The 14,894-nt window shown below is 43.4% G+C and overlaps 9 pseudogenes; all 9 read left to right on the top strand.

Annotated features, from left to right (window-relative positions):
• The first annotated feature begins 427 nt into the window (after nt 1-427).
• On the top strand, nt 428-691 carry LOC130313287 (U2 spliceosomal RNA; annotated as a pseudogene).
• A 1,483-nt stretch (nt 692-2,174) lies between these two features.
• On the top strand, nt 2,175-2,438 carry LOC130313286 (U2 spliceosomal RNA; annotated as a pseudogene).
• A 1,482-nt stretch (nt 2,439-3,920) lies between these two features.
• LOC130313297 (U2 spliceosomal RNA) lies at nt 3,921-4,185 on the top strand (annotated as a pseudogene).
• A 1,482-nt stretch (nt 4,186-5,667) lies between these two features.
• Nucleotides 5,668-5,931, top strand: LOC130313285 (U2 spliceosomal RNA; annotated as a pseudogene).
• Nucleotides 5,932-7,405: 1,474 nt separating this feature from the next.
• LOC130313284 (U2 spliceosomal RNA) lies at nt 7,406-7,669 on the top strand (annotated as a pseudogene).
• Nucleotides 7,670-9,142: 1,473 nt separating this feature from the next.
• Nucleotides 9,143-9,407, top strand: LOC130313296 (U2 spliceosomal RNA; annotated as a pseudogene).
• A 1,482-nt stretch (nt 9,408-10,889) lies between these two features.
• Nucleotides 10,890-11,153, top strand: LOC130313283 (U2 spliceosomal RNA; annotated as a pseudogene).
• A 1,476-nt stretch (nt 11,154-12,629) lies between these two features.
• Nucleotides 12,630-12,893, top strand: LOC130313281 (U2 spliceosomal RNA; annotated as a pseudogene).
• Nucleotides 12,894-14,356: 1,463 nt separating this feature from the next.
• On the top strand, nt 14,357-14,620 carry LOC130313280 (U2 spliceosomal RNA; annotated as a pseudogene).
• The last annotated feature ends 274 nt before the right edge of the window (nt 14,621-14,894 follow it).

Here is a 14,894-nt window from a genome sequence, read left to right as displayed (position 1 = left end):
GTTTATACTGTTAATTTTCAGTTTATCGTTACAGTTGGTGTTATTCCATGTCGGAAGGGACGCAGCTACAGCCAGTGGGGTAACTAGAGACAGGCAGGCAGCTATGTGCAACAAAGGTAGGCGTGTTGTTTTCATATGCAGATCTGAAATATTGTCTTATATGCAAGAGGAGGAGTGATGGGGGTTCAGGCAAAAGCCAGGCTATGGATTGCATTGCTAAATGCTCCATCAGAGTGCAATGGTCGCCTGTCCTTTTTTTAAGTGATGATGTGGGTTTAGCCTGTGCTGTATGTATGTATGGGTGGCTGACTGCCACCCACCCAGAAAGTGTATGGGAGGCTGGTTGGCTGCCAGCCTTCCTTCCATTCCTATGAGTAATGTGAGTGCTCATGAAGGGGACATGGTTGGGTCCACCCCTTTCCCGGTTATCCCCTCTAGGCCTTTTGGCTTAGATCAAGTGTAAAAAAAGAAAGGATCTTGCGACAGATCGCATCCTGAGGCACGTTTTTTTTTGTGTGAATACTTGCACTTGGGTGACTTGTGAGCACATACTGATACATACGTTCCCTATCTGGGGACCATAAATTAAATGGATTTTTGAGAAAGGGAGCTGATTTGGAAGCTTGCTTCTGTCGCCCTATGCATTGACCCGATGTGGCAGTATCTTCGGGTAGTGAACAGTGCACCACCCCATTCCAGTGTTAAACAAGAAAGATTCTCATTTAATCCTCCGTGGGTGAGAATTTGAGTTTGAGAATTGGAGACCAAAATGATGAGTTGCACTGACTGGTTTATGAACGTCTATTCATTTAGCGTTTTAATGACCATGTTTGCACACTGATTGGTGTAAAAAAATAAAATAAAACTAAATAATAATAATCTAGCACACCTGTGCAGGTTTGACATGACATGACAGGTAGCTGTCTTGTGGGTGGTGCTGAATCCTGTTAAATGACATGAGGGTCTCATGCCTATACACAAGGGTGTGTCATTGCTGTTGCTTGACCATGCATTGGTTTCTGTGGTCAGTGAATGATAAAAACAAAATTTACCATCCATTGATGGATGGGAAATCCGCCATGAGGCATTTGTTTTTAGAAACTGCTGCTCACAACCAATGTTGCAATGGAGTGTCTCCATCTGCTGGTGGTATTGGAAAGGCATTAGTGCTATGACAGGGTCTGAAGAAGAAGAAGAAGAAGAAGAAGAAGAGGAAGACGGAAAAAAATATATATAAAAAGAAAAAGAGAGAGAGAGAGAGAGACTGACTTAGTGAGCGAGTGAGTGAGAGAGTGAGAGTGAGTGAGAGTGAATGAGTGAGTGAGTGATTGAGTGAGTGAGTGAGTGAGTGAGTGAGAACAAATGAGTTAAAGCAAGTGAGTGAGAGAGATCGAATGAATGAAAGTCTGAATGACAGAAAGAAAAAAGGATGAAGAAAGAAGCATGAAGAAAAAAAAATGTATATGGAGTTGCTGACATGAGTGCAATCTACAAAGCCGTTGAGGCTGATCCTCATGGGAGGATTATTGCACCAGGACCCTTAGCACTTTTAAAATGCCATTCAATGCCACGGGCTAGATGTAAACTGCAGATGACCATGTTGTGGTAGTTACCATGGATACCCAAGTGATGTGTGAGCTAACACATAGGCCCAACAGATTCCAAGAAGGCCAGAATCACCAGCGGCACCACCATCGATTGTCAGGTCACCCGGATTCAGCAAATACCAGAGTCCAAAATGATGCAGGTTTATACTGTTAATTTTCAGTTTATCGTTACAGTTGGTGTTATTCCATGTCGGAAGGGACGCAGCTACAGCCAGTGGGGTAACTAGAGACAGGCAGGCAGCTATGTGCAACAAAGGTAGGCGTGTTGTTTTCATATGCAGATCTGAAATATTGTCTTATATGCAAGAGGAGGAGTGATGGGGGTTCAGGCAAAAGCCAGGCTATGGATTGCATTGCTAAATGCTCCATCAGAGTGCAATGGTCGCCTGTCCTTTTTTTAAGTGATGATGTGGGTTTAGCCTGTGCTGTATGTATGTATGGGTGGCTGACTGCCACCCACCCAGAAAGTGTATGGGAGGCTGGTTGGCTGCCAGCCTTCCTTCCATTCCTATGAGTAATGTGAGTGCTCATGAAGGGGACATGGTTGGGTCCACCCCTTTCCCGGTTATCCCCTCTAGGCCTTTTGGCTTAGATCAAGTGTAAAAAAAGAAAGGATCTTGCGACAGATCGCATCCTGAGGCACGTTTTTTTTTGTGTGAATACTTGCACTTGGGTGACTTGTGAGCACATACTGATACATACGTTCCCTATCTGGGGACCATAAATTAAATGGATTTTTGAGAAAGGGAGCTGATTTGGAAGCTTGCTTCTGTCGCCCTATGCATTGACCCGATGTGGCAGTATCTTCGGGTAGTGAACAGTGCACCACCCCATTCCAGTGTTAAACAAGAAAGATTCTCATTTAATCCTCCGTGGGTGAGAATTTGAGTTTGAGAATTGGAGACCAAAATGATGAGTTGCACTGACTGGTTTATGAACGTCTATTCATTTAGCGTTTTAATGACCATGTTTGCACACTGATTGGTGTAAAAAAATAAAATAAAACTAAATAATAATAATCTAGCACACCTGTGCAGGTTTGACATGACATGACAGGTAGCTGTCTTGTGGGTGGTGCTGAATCCTGTTAAATGACATGAGGGTCTCATGCCTATACACAAGGGTGTGTCATTGCTGTTGCTTGATCATGCATTGGTTTCTGTGGTCAGTGAATGATAAAAACAAAATTTACCATCCATTGATGGATGGGAAATCCGCCATGAGGCATTTGTTTTTAGAAACTGCTGCTCACAACCAATGTTGCAATGGAGTGTCTCCATCTGCTGGTGGTATTAGAAAGGCATTAGTGCTATGACAGGGTCTGAAGAAGAAGAAGAAGAAGAAGAAGAAGAAGAAGAAGACGGAAAAAAATATATATAAAAAGAAAAAGAGAGAGAGAGAGAGAGACTGACTTAGTGAGCGAGTGAGTGAGAGAGTGAGAGTGAGTGAGAGTGAATGAGTGAGTGAGTGATTGAGTGAGTGAGTGAGTGAGTGAGAACAAATGAGTTAAAGCAAGTGAGTGAGAGAGATCGAATGAATGAAAGTCTGAATGACAGAAAGAAAAAAGGATGAAGAAAGAAGCATGAAGAAAAAAAAATGTATATGGAGTTGCTGACATGAGTGCAATCTACAAAGCCGTTGAGGCTGATCCTCATGGGAGGATTATTGCACCAGGACCCTTAGCACTTTTAAAATGCCATTCAATGCCACGGGCTAGATGTAAACTGCAGATGACCATGTTGTGGTAGTTACCATGGATACCCAAGTGATGTGTGAGCTAACACATAGGCCCAACAGATTCCAAGAAGGCCAGAATCACCAGCGGCACCACCATCGATTGTCAGGTCACCCGGATTCAGCAAATACCAGAGTCCAAAATGATGCAGGTTTATACTGTTAATTTTCAGTTTATCGTTACAGTTGGTGTTATTCCATGTCGGAAGGGACGCAGCTACAGCCAGTGGGGTAACTAGAGACAGGCAGGCAGCTATGTGCAACAAAGGTAGGCGTGTTGTTTTCATATGCAGATCTGAAATATTGTCTTATATGCAAGAGGAGGAGTGATGGGGGTTCAGGCAAAAGCCAGGCTATGGATTGCATTGCTAAATGCTCCATCAGAGTGCAATGGTCGCCTGTCCTTTTTTTAAGTGATGATGTGGGTTTAGCCTGTGCTGTATGTATGTATGGGTGGCTGACTGCCACCCACCCAGAAAGTGTATGGGAGGCTGGTTGGCTGCCAGCCTTCCTTCCATTCCTATGAGTAATGTGAGTGCTCATGAAGGGGACATGGTTGGGTCCACCCCTTTCCCGGTTATCCCCTCTAGGCCTTTTGGCTTAGATCAAGTGTAAAAAAAGAAAGGATCTTGCGACAGATCGCATCCTGAGGCACGTTTTTTTTTTGTGTGAATACTTGCACTTGGGTGACTTGTGAGCACATACTGATACATACGTTCCCTATCTGGGGACCATAAATTAAATGGATTTTTGAGAAAGGGAGCTGATTTGGAAGCTTGCTTCTGTCGCCCTATGCATTGACCCGATGTGGCAGTATCTTCGGGTAGTGAACAGTGCACCACCCCATTCCAGTGTTAAACAAGAAAGATTCTCATTTAATCCTCCGTGGGTGAGAATTTGAGTTTGAGAATTGGAGACCAAAATGATGAGTTGCACTGACTGGTTTATGAACGTCTATTCATTTAGCGTTTTAATGACCATGTTTGCACACTGATTGGTGTAAAAAAATAAAATAAAACTAAATAATAATAATCTAGCACACCTGTGCAGGTTTGACATGACATGACAGGTAGCTGTCTTGTGGGTGGTGCTGAATCCTGTTAAATGACATGAGGGTCTCATGCCTATACACAAGGGTGTGTCATTGCTGTTGCTTGACCATGCATTGGTTTCTGTGGTCAGTGAATGATAAAAACAAAATTTACCATCCATTGATGGATGGGAAATCCGCCATGAGGCATTTGTTTTTAGAAACTGCTGCTCACAACCAATGTTGCAATGGAGTGTCTCCATCTGCTGGTGGTATTGGAAAGGCATTAGTGCTATGACAGGGTCTGAAGAAGAAGAAGAAGAAGAAGAAGAAGAAGAAGAAGACGGAAAAAAATATATATAAAAAGAAAAAGAGAGAGAGAGAGAGAGACTGACTTAGTGAGCGAGTGAGTGAGAGAGTGAGAGTGAGTGAGAGTGAATGAGTGAGTGAGTGATTGAGTGAGTGAGTGAGTGAGTGAGAACAAATGAGTTAAAGCAAGTGAGTGAGAGAGATCGAATGAATGAAAGTCTGAATGACAGAAAGAAAAAAGGATGAAGAAAGAAGCATGAAGAAAAAAAAATGTATATGGAGTTGCTGACATGAGTGCAATCTACAAAGCCGTTGAGGCTGATCCTCATGGGAGGATTATTGCACCAGGACCCTTAGCACTTTTAAAATGCCATTCAATGCCACGGGCTAGATGTAAACTGCAGATGACCATGTTGTGGTAGTTACCATGGATACCCAAGTGATGTGTGAGCTAACACATAGGCCCAACAGATTCCAAGAAGGCCAGAATCACCAGCGGCACCACCATCGATTGTCAGGTCACCCGGATTCAGCAAATACCAGAGTCCAAAATGATGCAGGTTTATACTGTTAATTTTCAGTTTATCGTTACAGTTGGTGTTATTCCATGTCGGAAGGGACGCAGCTACAGCCAGTGGGGTAACTAGAGACAGGCAGGCAGCTATGTGCAACAAAGGTAGGCGTGTTGTTTTCATATGCAGATCTGAAATATTGTCTTATATGCAAGAGGAGGAGTGATGGGGGTTCAGGCAAAAGCCAGGCTATGGATTGCATTGCTAAATGCTCCATCAGAGTGCAATGGTCGCCTGTCCTTTTTTTAAGTGATGATGTGGGTTTAGCCTGTGCTGTATGTATGTATGGGTGGCTGACTGCCACCCACCCAGAAAGTGTATGGGAGGCTGGTTGGCTGCCAGCCTTCCTTCCATTCCTATGAGTAATGTGAGTGCTCATGAAGGGGACATGGTTGGGTCCACCCCTTTCCCGGTTATCCCCTCTAGGCCTTTTGGCTTAGATCAAGTGTAAAAAAAGAAAGGATCTTGCGACAGATCGCATCCTGAGGCACGTTTTTTTTTGTGTGAATACTTGCACTTGGGTGACTTGTGAGCACATACTGATACATACGTTCCCTATCTGGGGACCATAAATTAAATGGATTTTTGAGAAAGGGAGCTGATTTGGAAGCTTGCTTCTGTCGCCCTATGCATTGACCCGATGTGGCAGTATCTTCGGGTAGTGAACAGTGCACCACCCCATTCCAGTGTTAAACAAGAAAGATTCTCATTTAATCCTCCGTGGGTGAGAATTTGAGTTTGAGAATTGGAGACCAAAATGATGAGTTGCACTGACTGGTTTATGAACGTCTATTCATTTAGCGTTTTAATGACCATGTTTGCACACTGATTGGTGTAAAAAAATAAAATAAAACTAAATAATAATAATCTAGCACACCTGTGCAGGTTTGACATGACATGACAGGTAGCTGTCTTGTGGGTGGTGCTGAATCCTGTTAAATGACATGAGGGTCTCATGCCTATACACAAGGGTGTGTCATTGCTGTTGCTTGACCATGCATTGGTTTCTGTGGTCAGTGAATGATAAAAACAAAATTTACCATCCATTGATGGATGGGAAATCCGCCATGAGGCATTTGTTTTTAGAAACTGCTGCTCACAACCAATGTTGCAATGGAGTGTCTCCATCTGCTGGTGGTATTGGAAAGGCATTAGTGCTATGACAGGGTCTGAAGAAGAAGAAGAAGAAGAAGAAGAAGAAGACGGAAAAAAATATATATAAAAAGAAAAAGAGAGAGAGAGAGAGAGACTGACTTAGTGAGCGAGTGAGTGAGAGAGTGAGTGAGAGTGAATGAGTGAGTGAGTGATTGAGTGAGTGAGTGAGTGAGTGAGTGAGAACAAATGAGTTAAAGCAAGTGAGTGAGAGAGATCGAATGAATGAAAGTCTGAATGACAGAAAGAAAAAAGGATGAAGAAAGAAGCATGAAGAAAAAAAAATGTATATGGAGTTGCTGACATGAGTGCAATCTACAAAGCCGTTGAGGCTGATCCTCATGGGAGGATTATTGCACCAGGACCCTTAGCACTTTTAAAATGCCATTCAATGCCACGGGCTAGATGTAAACTGCAGATGACCATGTTGTGGTAGTTACCATGGATACCCAAGTGATGTGTGAGCTAACACATAGGCCCAACAGATTCCAAGAAGGCCAGAATCACCAGCGGCACCACCATCGATTGTCAGGTCACCCGGATTCAGCAAATACCAGAGTCCAAAATGATGCAGGTTTATACTGTTAATTTTCAGTTTATCGTTACAGTTGGTGTTATTCCATGCCGGAAGGGACGCAGCTACGGCCAGTGGGGTAACTAGAGACAGGCAGGCAGCTATGTGCAACAAAGGTAGGCGTGTTGTTTTCATATGCAGATCTGAAATATTGTCTTATATGCAAGAGGAGGAGTGATGGGGGTTCAGGCAAAAGCCAGGCTATGGATTGCATTGCTAAATGCTCCATCAGAGTGCAATGGTCGCCTGTCCTTTTTTTAAGTGATGATGTGGGTTTAGCCTGTGCTGTATGTATGTATGGGTGGCTGACTGCCACCCACCCAGAAAGTGTATGGGAGGCTGGTTGGCTGCCAGCCTTCCTTCCATTCCTATGAGTAATGTGAGTGCTCATGAAGGGGACATGGTTGGGTCCACCCCTTTCCCGGTTATCCCCTCTAGGCCTTTTGGCTTAGATCAAGTGTAAAAAAAGAAAGGATCTTGCGACAGATCGCATCCTGAGGCACGTTTTTTTTTGTGTGAATACTTGCACTTGGGTGACTTGTGAGCACATACTGATACATACGTTCCCTATCTGGGGACCATAAATTAAATGGATTTTTGAGAAAGGGAGCTGATTTGGAAGCTTGCTTCTGTCGCCCTATGCATTGACCCGATGTGGCAGTATCTTCGGGTAGTGAACAGTGCACCACCCCATTCCAGTGTTAAACAAGAAAGATTCTCATTTAATCCTCCGTGGGTGAGAATTTGAGTTTGAGAATTGGAGACCAAAATGATGAGTTGCACTGACTGGTTTATGAACGTCTATTCATTTAGCGTTTTAATGACCATGTTTGCACACTGATTGGTGTAAAAAAATAAAATAAAACTAAATAATAATAATCTAGCACACCTGTGCAGGTTTGACATGACATGACAGGTAGCTGTCTTGTGGGTGGTGCTGAATCCTGTTAAATGACATGAGGGTCTCATGCCTATACACAAGGGTGTGTCATTGCTGTTGCTTGACCATGCATTGGTTTCTGTGGTCAGTGAATGATAAAAACAAAATTTACCATCCATTGATGGATGGGAAATCCGCCATGAGGCATTTGTTTTTAGAAACTGCTGCTCACAACCAATGTTGCAATGGAGTGTCTCCTTCTGCTGGTGGTATTGGAAAGGCATTAGTGCTATGACAGGGTCTGAAGAAGAAGAAGAAGAAGAAGAAGAAGAAGAAGAAGAAGACGGAAAAAAATATATATAAAAAGAAAAAGAGAGAGAGAGAGAGAGACTGACTTAGTGAGCGAGTGAGTGAGAGAGTGAGAGTGAGTGAGAGTGAATGAGTGAGTGAGTGAGTGAGTGAGTGAGAACAAATGAGTTAAAGCAAGTGAGTGAGAGAGATCGAATGAATGAAAGTCTGAATGACAGAAAGAAAAAAGGATGAAGAAAGAAGCATGAAGAAAAAAAAATGTATATGGAGTTGCTGACATGAGTGCAATCTACAAAGCCGTTGAGGCTGATCCTCATGGGAGGATTATTGCACCAGGACCCTTAGCACTTTTAAAATGCCATTCAATGCCACGGGCTAGATGTAAACTGCAGATGACCATGTTGTGGTAGTTACCATGGATACCCAAGTGATGTGTGAGCTAACACATAGGCCCAACAGATTCCAAGAAGGCCAGAATCACCAGCGGCACCACCATCGATTGTCAGGTCACCCGGATTCAGCAAATACCAGAGTCCAAAATGATGCAGGTTTATACTGTTAATTTTCAGTTTATCGTTACAGTTGGTGTTATTCCATGTCGGAAGGGACGCAGCTACAGCCAGTGGGGTAACTAGAGACAGGCAGGCAGCTATGTGCAACAAAGGTAGGCGTGTTGTTTTCATATGCAGATCTGAAATATTGTCTTATATGCAAGAGGAGGAGTGATGGGGGTTCAGGCAAAAGCCAGGCTATGGATTGCATTGCTAAATGCTCCATCAGAGTGCAATGGTCGCCTGTCCTTTTTTTAAGTGATGATGTGGGTTTAGCCTGTGCTGTATGTATGTATGGGTGGCTGACTGCCACCCACCCAGAAAGTGTATGGGAGGCTGGTTGGCTGCCAGCCTTCCTTCCATTCCTATGAGTAATGTGAGTGCTCATGAAGGGGACATGGTTGGGTCCACCCCTTTCCCGGTTATCCCCTCTAGGCCTTTTGGCTTAGATCAAGTGTAAAAAAAGAAAGGATCTTGCGACAGATCGCATCCTGAGGCACGTTTTTTTTTTGTGTGAATACTTGCACTTGGGTGACTTGTGAGCACATACTGATACATACGTTCCCTATCTGGGGACCATAAATTAAATGGATTTTTGAGAAAGGGAGCTGATTTGGAAGCTTGCTTCTGTCGCCCTATGCATTGACCCGATGTGGCAGTATCTTCGGGTAGTGAACAGTGCACCACCCCATTCCAGTGTTAAACAAGAAAGATTCTCATTTAATCCTCCGTGGGTGAGAATTTGAGTTTGAGAATTGGAGACCAAAATGATGAGTTGCACTGACTGGTTTATGAACGTCTATTCATTTAGCGTTTTAATGACCATGTTTGCACACTGATTGGTGTAAAAAAATAAAATAAAACTAAATAATAATAATCTAGCACACCTGTGCAGGTTTGACATGACATGACAGGTAGCTGTCTTGTGGGTGGTGCTGAATCCTGTTAAATGACATGAGGGTCTCATGCCTATACACAAGGGTGTGTCATTGCTGTTGCTTGACCATGCATTGGTTTCTGTGGTCAGTGAATGATAAAAACAAAATTTACCATCCATTGATGGATGGGAAATCCGCCATGAGGCATTTGTTTTTAGAAACTGCTGCTCACAACCAATGTTGCAATGGAGTGTCTCCATCTGCTGGTGGTATTGGAAAGGCATTAGTGCTATGACAGGGTCTGAAGAAGAAGAAGAAGAAGAAGAAGAAGAAGAAGAAGACGGAAAAAAATATATATAAAAAGAAAAAGAGAGAGAGAGAGAGAGACTGACTTAGTGAGCGAGTGAGTGAGAGAGTGAGAGTGAGTGAGAGTGAATGAGTGAGTGAGTGATTGAGTGAGTGAGTGAGTGAGTGAGAACAAATGAGTTAAAGCAAGTGAGTGAGAGAGATCGAATGAATGAAAGTCTGAATGACAGAAAGAAAAAAGGATGAAGAAAGAAGCATGAAGAAAAAAAAATGTATATGGAGTTGCTGACATGAGTGCAATCTACAAAGCCGTTGAGGCTGATCCTCATGGGAGGATTATTGCACCAGGACCCTTAGCACTTTTAAAATGCCATTCAATGCCACGGGCTAGATGTAAACTGCAGATGACCATGTTGTGGTAGTTACCATGGATACCCAAGTGATGTGTGAGCTAACACATAGGCCCAACAGATTCCAAGAAGGCCAGAATCACCAGCGGCACCACCATCGATTGTCAGGTCACCCGGATTCAGCAAATACCAGAGTCCAAAATGATGCAGGTTTATACTGTTAATTTTCAGTTTATCGTTACAGTTGGTGTTATTCCATGTCGGAAGGGACGCAGCTACAGCCAGTGGGGTAACTAGAGACAGGCAGGCAGCTATGTGCAACAAAGGTAGGCGTGTTGTTTTCATATGCAGATCTGAAATATTGTCTTATATGCAAGAGGAGGAGTGATGGGGGTTCAGGCAAAAGCCAGGCTATGGATTGCATTGCTAAATGCTCCATCAGAGTGCAATGGTCGCCTGTCCTTTTTTTAAGTGATGATGTGGGTTTAGCCTGTGCTGTATGTATGTATGGGTGGCTGACTGCCACCCACCCAGAAAGTGTATGGGAGGCTGGTTGGCTGCCAGCCTTCCTTCCATTCCTATGAGTAATGTGAGTGCTCATGAAGGGGACATGGTTGGGTCCACCCCTTTCCCGGTTATCCCCTCTAGGCCTTTTGGCTTAGATCAAGTGTAAAAAAAGAAAGGATCTTGCGACAGATCGCATCCTGAGGCACGTTTTTTTTTGTGTGAATACTTGCACTTGGGTGACTTGTGAGCACATACTGATACATACGTTCCCTATCTGGGGACCATAAATTAAATGGATTTTTGAGAAAGGGAGCTGATTTGGAAGCTTGCTTCTGTCGCCCTATGCATTGACCCGATGTGGCAGTATCTTCGGGTAGTGAACAGTGCACCACCCCATTCCAGTGTTAAACAAGAAAGATTCTCATTTAATCCTCCGTGGGTGAGAATTTGAGTTTGAGAATTGGAGACCAAAATGATGAGTTGCACTGACTGGTTTATGAACGTCTATTCATTTAGCGTTTTAATGACCATGTTTGCACACTGATTGGTGTAAAAAAATAAAATAAAACTAAATAATAATAATCTAGCACACCTGTGCAGGTTTGACATGACATGACAGGTAGCTGTCTTGTGGGTGGTGCTGAATCCTGTTAAATGACATGAGGGTCTCATGCCTATACACAAGGGTGTGTCATTGCTGTTGCTTCACCATGCATTGGTTTCTGTGGTCAGTGAATGATAAAAACAAAATTTACCATCCATTGATGGATGGGAAATCCGCCATGAGGCATTTGTTTTTAGAAACTGCTGCTCACAACCAATGTTGCAATGGAGTGTCTCCATCTGCTGGTGGTATTGGAAAGGCATTAGTGCTATGACAGGGTCTGAAGAAGAAGAAGAAGAAGAAGAAGAAGAAGAAGAAGACGGAAAAAAATATATATAAAAAGAAAAAGAGAGAGAGAGAGAGAGACTGACTTAGTGAGCGAGTGAGTGAGAGAGTGAGTGAGAGTGAATGAGTGAGTGAGTGATTGAGTGAGTGAGTGAGTGAGTGAGAACAAATGAGTTAAAGCAAGTGAGTGAGAGAGATCGAATGAATGAAAGTCTGAATGACAGAAAGAAAAAAGGATGAAGAAAGAAGCATGAAGAAAAAAAAATGTATATGGAGTTGCTGACATGAGTGCAATCTACAAAGCCGTTGAGGCTGATCCTCATGGGAGGATTATTGCACCAGGACCCTTAGCACTTTTAAAATGCCATTCAATGCCACGGGCTAGATGTAAACTGCAGATGACCATGTTGTGGTAGTTACCATGGATACCCAAGTGATGTGTGAGCTAACACATAGGCCCAACAGATTCCAAGAAGGCCAGAATCACCAGCGGCACCACCATCGATTGTCAGGTCACCCGGATTCAGCAAATACCAGAGTCCAAAATGATGCAGGTTTATACTGTTAATTTTCAGTTTATCGTTACAGTTGGTGTTATTCCATGTCGGAAGGGACGCAGCTACGGCCAGTGGGGTAACTAGAGACAGGCAGGCAGCTATGTGCAACAAAGGTAGGCGTGTTGTTTTCATATGCAGATCTGAAATATTGTCTTATATGCAAGAGGAGGAGTGATGGGGGTTCAGGCAAAAGCCAGGCTATGGATTGCATTGCTAAATGCTCCATCAGAGTGCAATGGTCGCCTGTCCTTTTTTTAAGTGATGATGTGGGTTTAGCCTGTGCTGTATGTATGTATGGGTGGCTGACTGCCACCCACCCAGAAAGTGTATGGGAGGCTGGTTGGCTGCCAGCCTTCCTTCCATTCCTATGAGTAATGTGAGTGCTCATGAAGGGGACATGGTTGGGTCCACCCCTTTCCCGGTTATCCCCTCTAGGCCTTTTGGCTTAGATCAAGTGTAAAAAAAGAAAGGATCTTGCGACAGATCGCATCCTGAGGCACGTTTTTTTTTGTGTGAATACTTGCACTTGGGTGACTTGTGAGCACATACTGATACATACGTTCCCTATCTGGGGACCATAAATTAAATGGATTTTTGAGAAAGGGAGCTGATTTGGAAGCTTGCTTCTGTCGCCCTATGCATTGACCCGATGTGGCAGTATCTTCGGGTAGTGAACAGTGCACCACCCCATTCCAGTGTTAAACAAGAAAGATTCTCATTTAATCCTCCGTGGGTGAGAATTTGAGTTTGAGAATTGGAGACCAAAATGATGAGTTGCACTGACTGGTTTATGAACGTCTATTCATTTAGCGTTTTAATGACCATGTTTGCACACTGATTGGTGTAAAAAAATAAAATAAAACTAAATAATAATAATCTAGCACACCTGTGCAGGTTTGACATGACATGACAGGTAGCTGTCTTGTGGGTGGTGCTGAATCCTGTTAAATGACATGAGGGTCTCATGCCTATACACAAGGGTGTGTCATTGCTGTTGCTTGACCATGCATTGGTTTCTGTGGTCAGTGAATGATAAAAACAAAATTTACCATCCATTGATGGATGGGAAATCCGCCATGAGGCATTTGTTTTTAGAAACTGCTGCTCACAACCAATGTTGCAATGGAGTGTCTCCTTCTGCTGGTGGTATTGGAAAGGCATTAGTGCTATGACAGGGTCTGAAGAAGAAGAAGAAGAAGAAGAAGAAGAAGAAGACGGAAAAAAATATATATAAAAAGAAAAAGAGAGAGAGAGAGAGAGACTGACTTAGTGAGCGAGTGAGTGAGAGAGTGAGAGTGAGTGAGAGTGAATGAGTGAGTGAGTGAGTGAGTGAGAACAAATGAGTTAAAGCAAGTGAGTGAGAGAGATCGAATGAATGAAAGTCTGAATGACAGAAAGAAAAAAGGATGAAGAAAGAAGCATGAAGAAAAAAAAATGTATATGGAGTTGCTGACATGAGTGCAATCTACAAAGCCGTTGAGGCTGATCCTCATGGGAGGATTATTGCACCAGGACCCTTAGCACTTTTAAAATGCCATTCAATGCCACGGGCTAGATGTAAACTGCAGATGACCATGTTGTGGTAGTTACCATGGATACCCAAGTGATGTGTGAGCTAACACATAGGCCCAACAGATTCCAAGAAGGCCAGAATCACCAGCGGCACCACCATCGATTGTCAGGTCACCCGGATTCAGCAAATACCAGAGTCCAAAATGATGCAGGTTTATACTGTTAATTTTCAGTTTATCGTTACAGTTGGTGTTATTCCATGTCGGAAGGGACGCAGCTACAGCCAGTGGGGTAACTAGAGACAGGCAGGCAGCTATGTGCAACAAAGGTAGGCGTGTTGTTTTCATATGCAGATCTGAAATATTGTCTTATATGCAAGAGGAGGAGTGATGGGGGTTCAGGCAAAAGCCAGGCTATGGATTGCATTGCTAAATGCTCCATCAGAGTGCAATGGTCGCCTGTCCTTTTTTTAAGTGATGATGTGGGTTTAGCCTGTGCTGTATGTATGTATGGGTGGCTGACTGCCACCCACCCAGAGAGTGTATGGGAGTCTGGTTGGCTGCCAGCCTTCCTTCCATTCCTATGAGTAATGTGAGTGCTCATGAAGGGGACATGGTTGGGTCCACCCCTTTCCCGGTTATCCCCTCTAGGCCTTTTGGCTTAGATCAAGTGTAAAAAAAGAAAGGATCTTGCGACAGATCGCATCCTGAGGCACGTTTTTTTTTGTGTGAATACTTGCACTTGGGTGACTTGTGAGCACATACTGATACATACGTTCCCTATCTGGGGACCATAAATTAAATGGATTTTTGAGAAAGGGAGCTGATTTGGAAGCTTGCTTCTGTCGCCCTATGCATTGACCCGATGTGGCAGTATCTTCGGGTAGTGAACAGTGCACCACCCCATTCCAGTGTTAAACAAGAAAGATTCTCATTTAATCCTCCGTGGGTGAGAATTTGAGTTTGAGAATTGGAGACCAAAATGATGAGTTGCACTGACTGGTTTATGAACGTCTATTCATTTAGCGTTTTAATGACCATGTTTGCACACTGATTGGTGTAAAAAAATAAAATAAAACTAAATAATAATAATCTAGCACACCTGTGCAGGTTTGACATGACATGACAGGTAGCTGTCTTGTGGGTGGTGCTGAATCCTGTTAAATGACATGAGGGTC

Source organism: Hyla sarda, unplaced genomic scaffold (genome assembly GCF_029499605.1).
Source record: "Hyla sarda isolate aHylSar1 unplaced genomic scaffold, aHylSar1.hap1 scaffold_1751, whole genome shotgun sequence".
Taxonomy (NCBI): Eukaryota; Metazoa; Chordata; class Amphibia; order Anura; family Hylidae; genus Hyla; species Hyla sarda.
The sequence above is the reverse complement of the archived record's forward strand: the minus strand, read 5'-3'. Positions and strand labels throughout refer to the sequence as shown.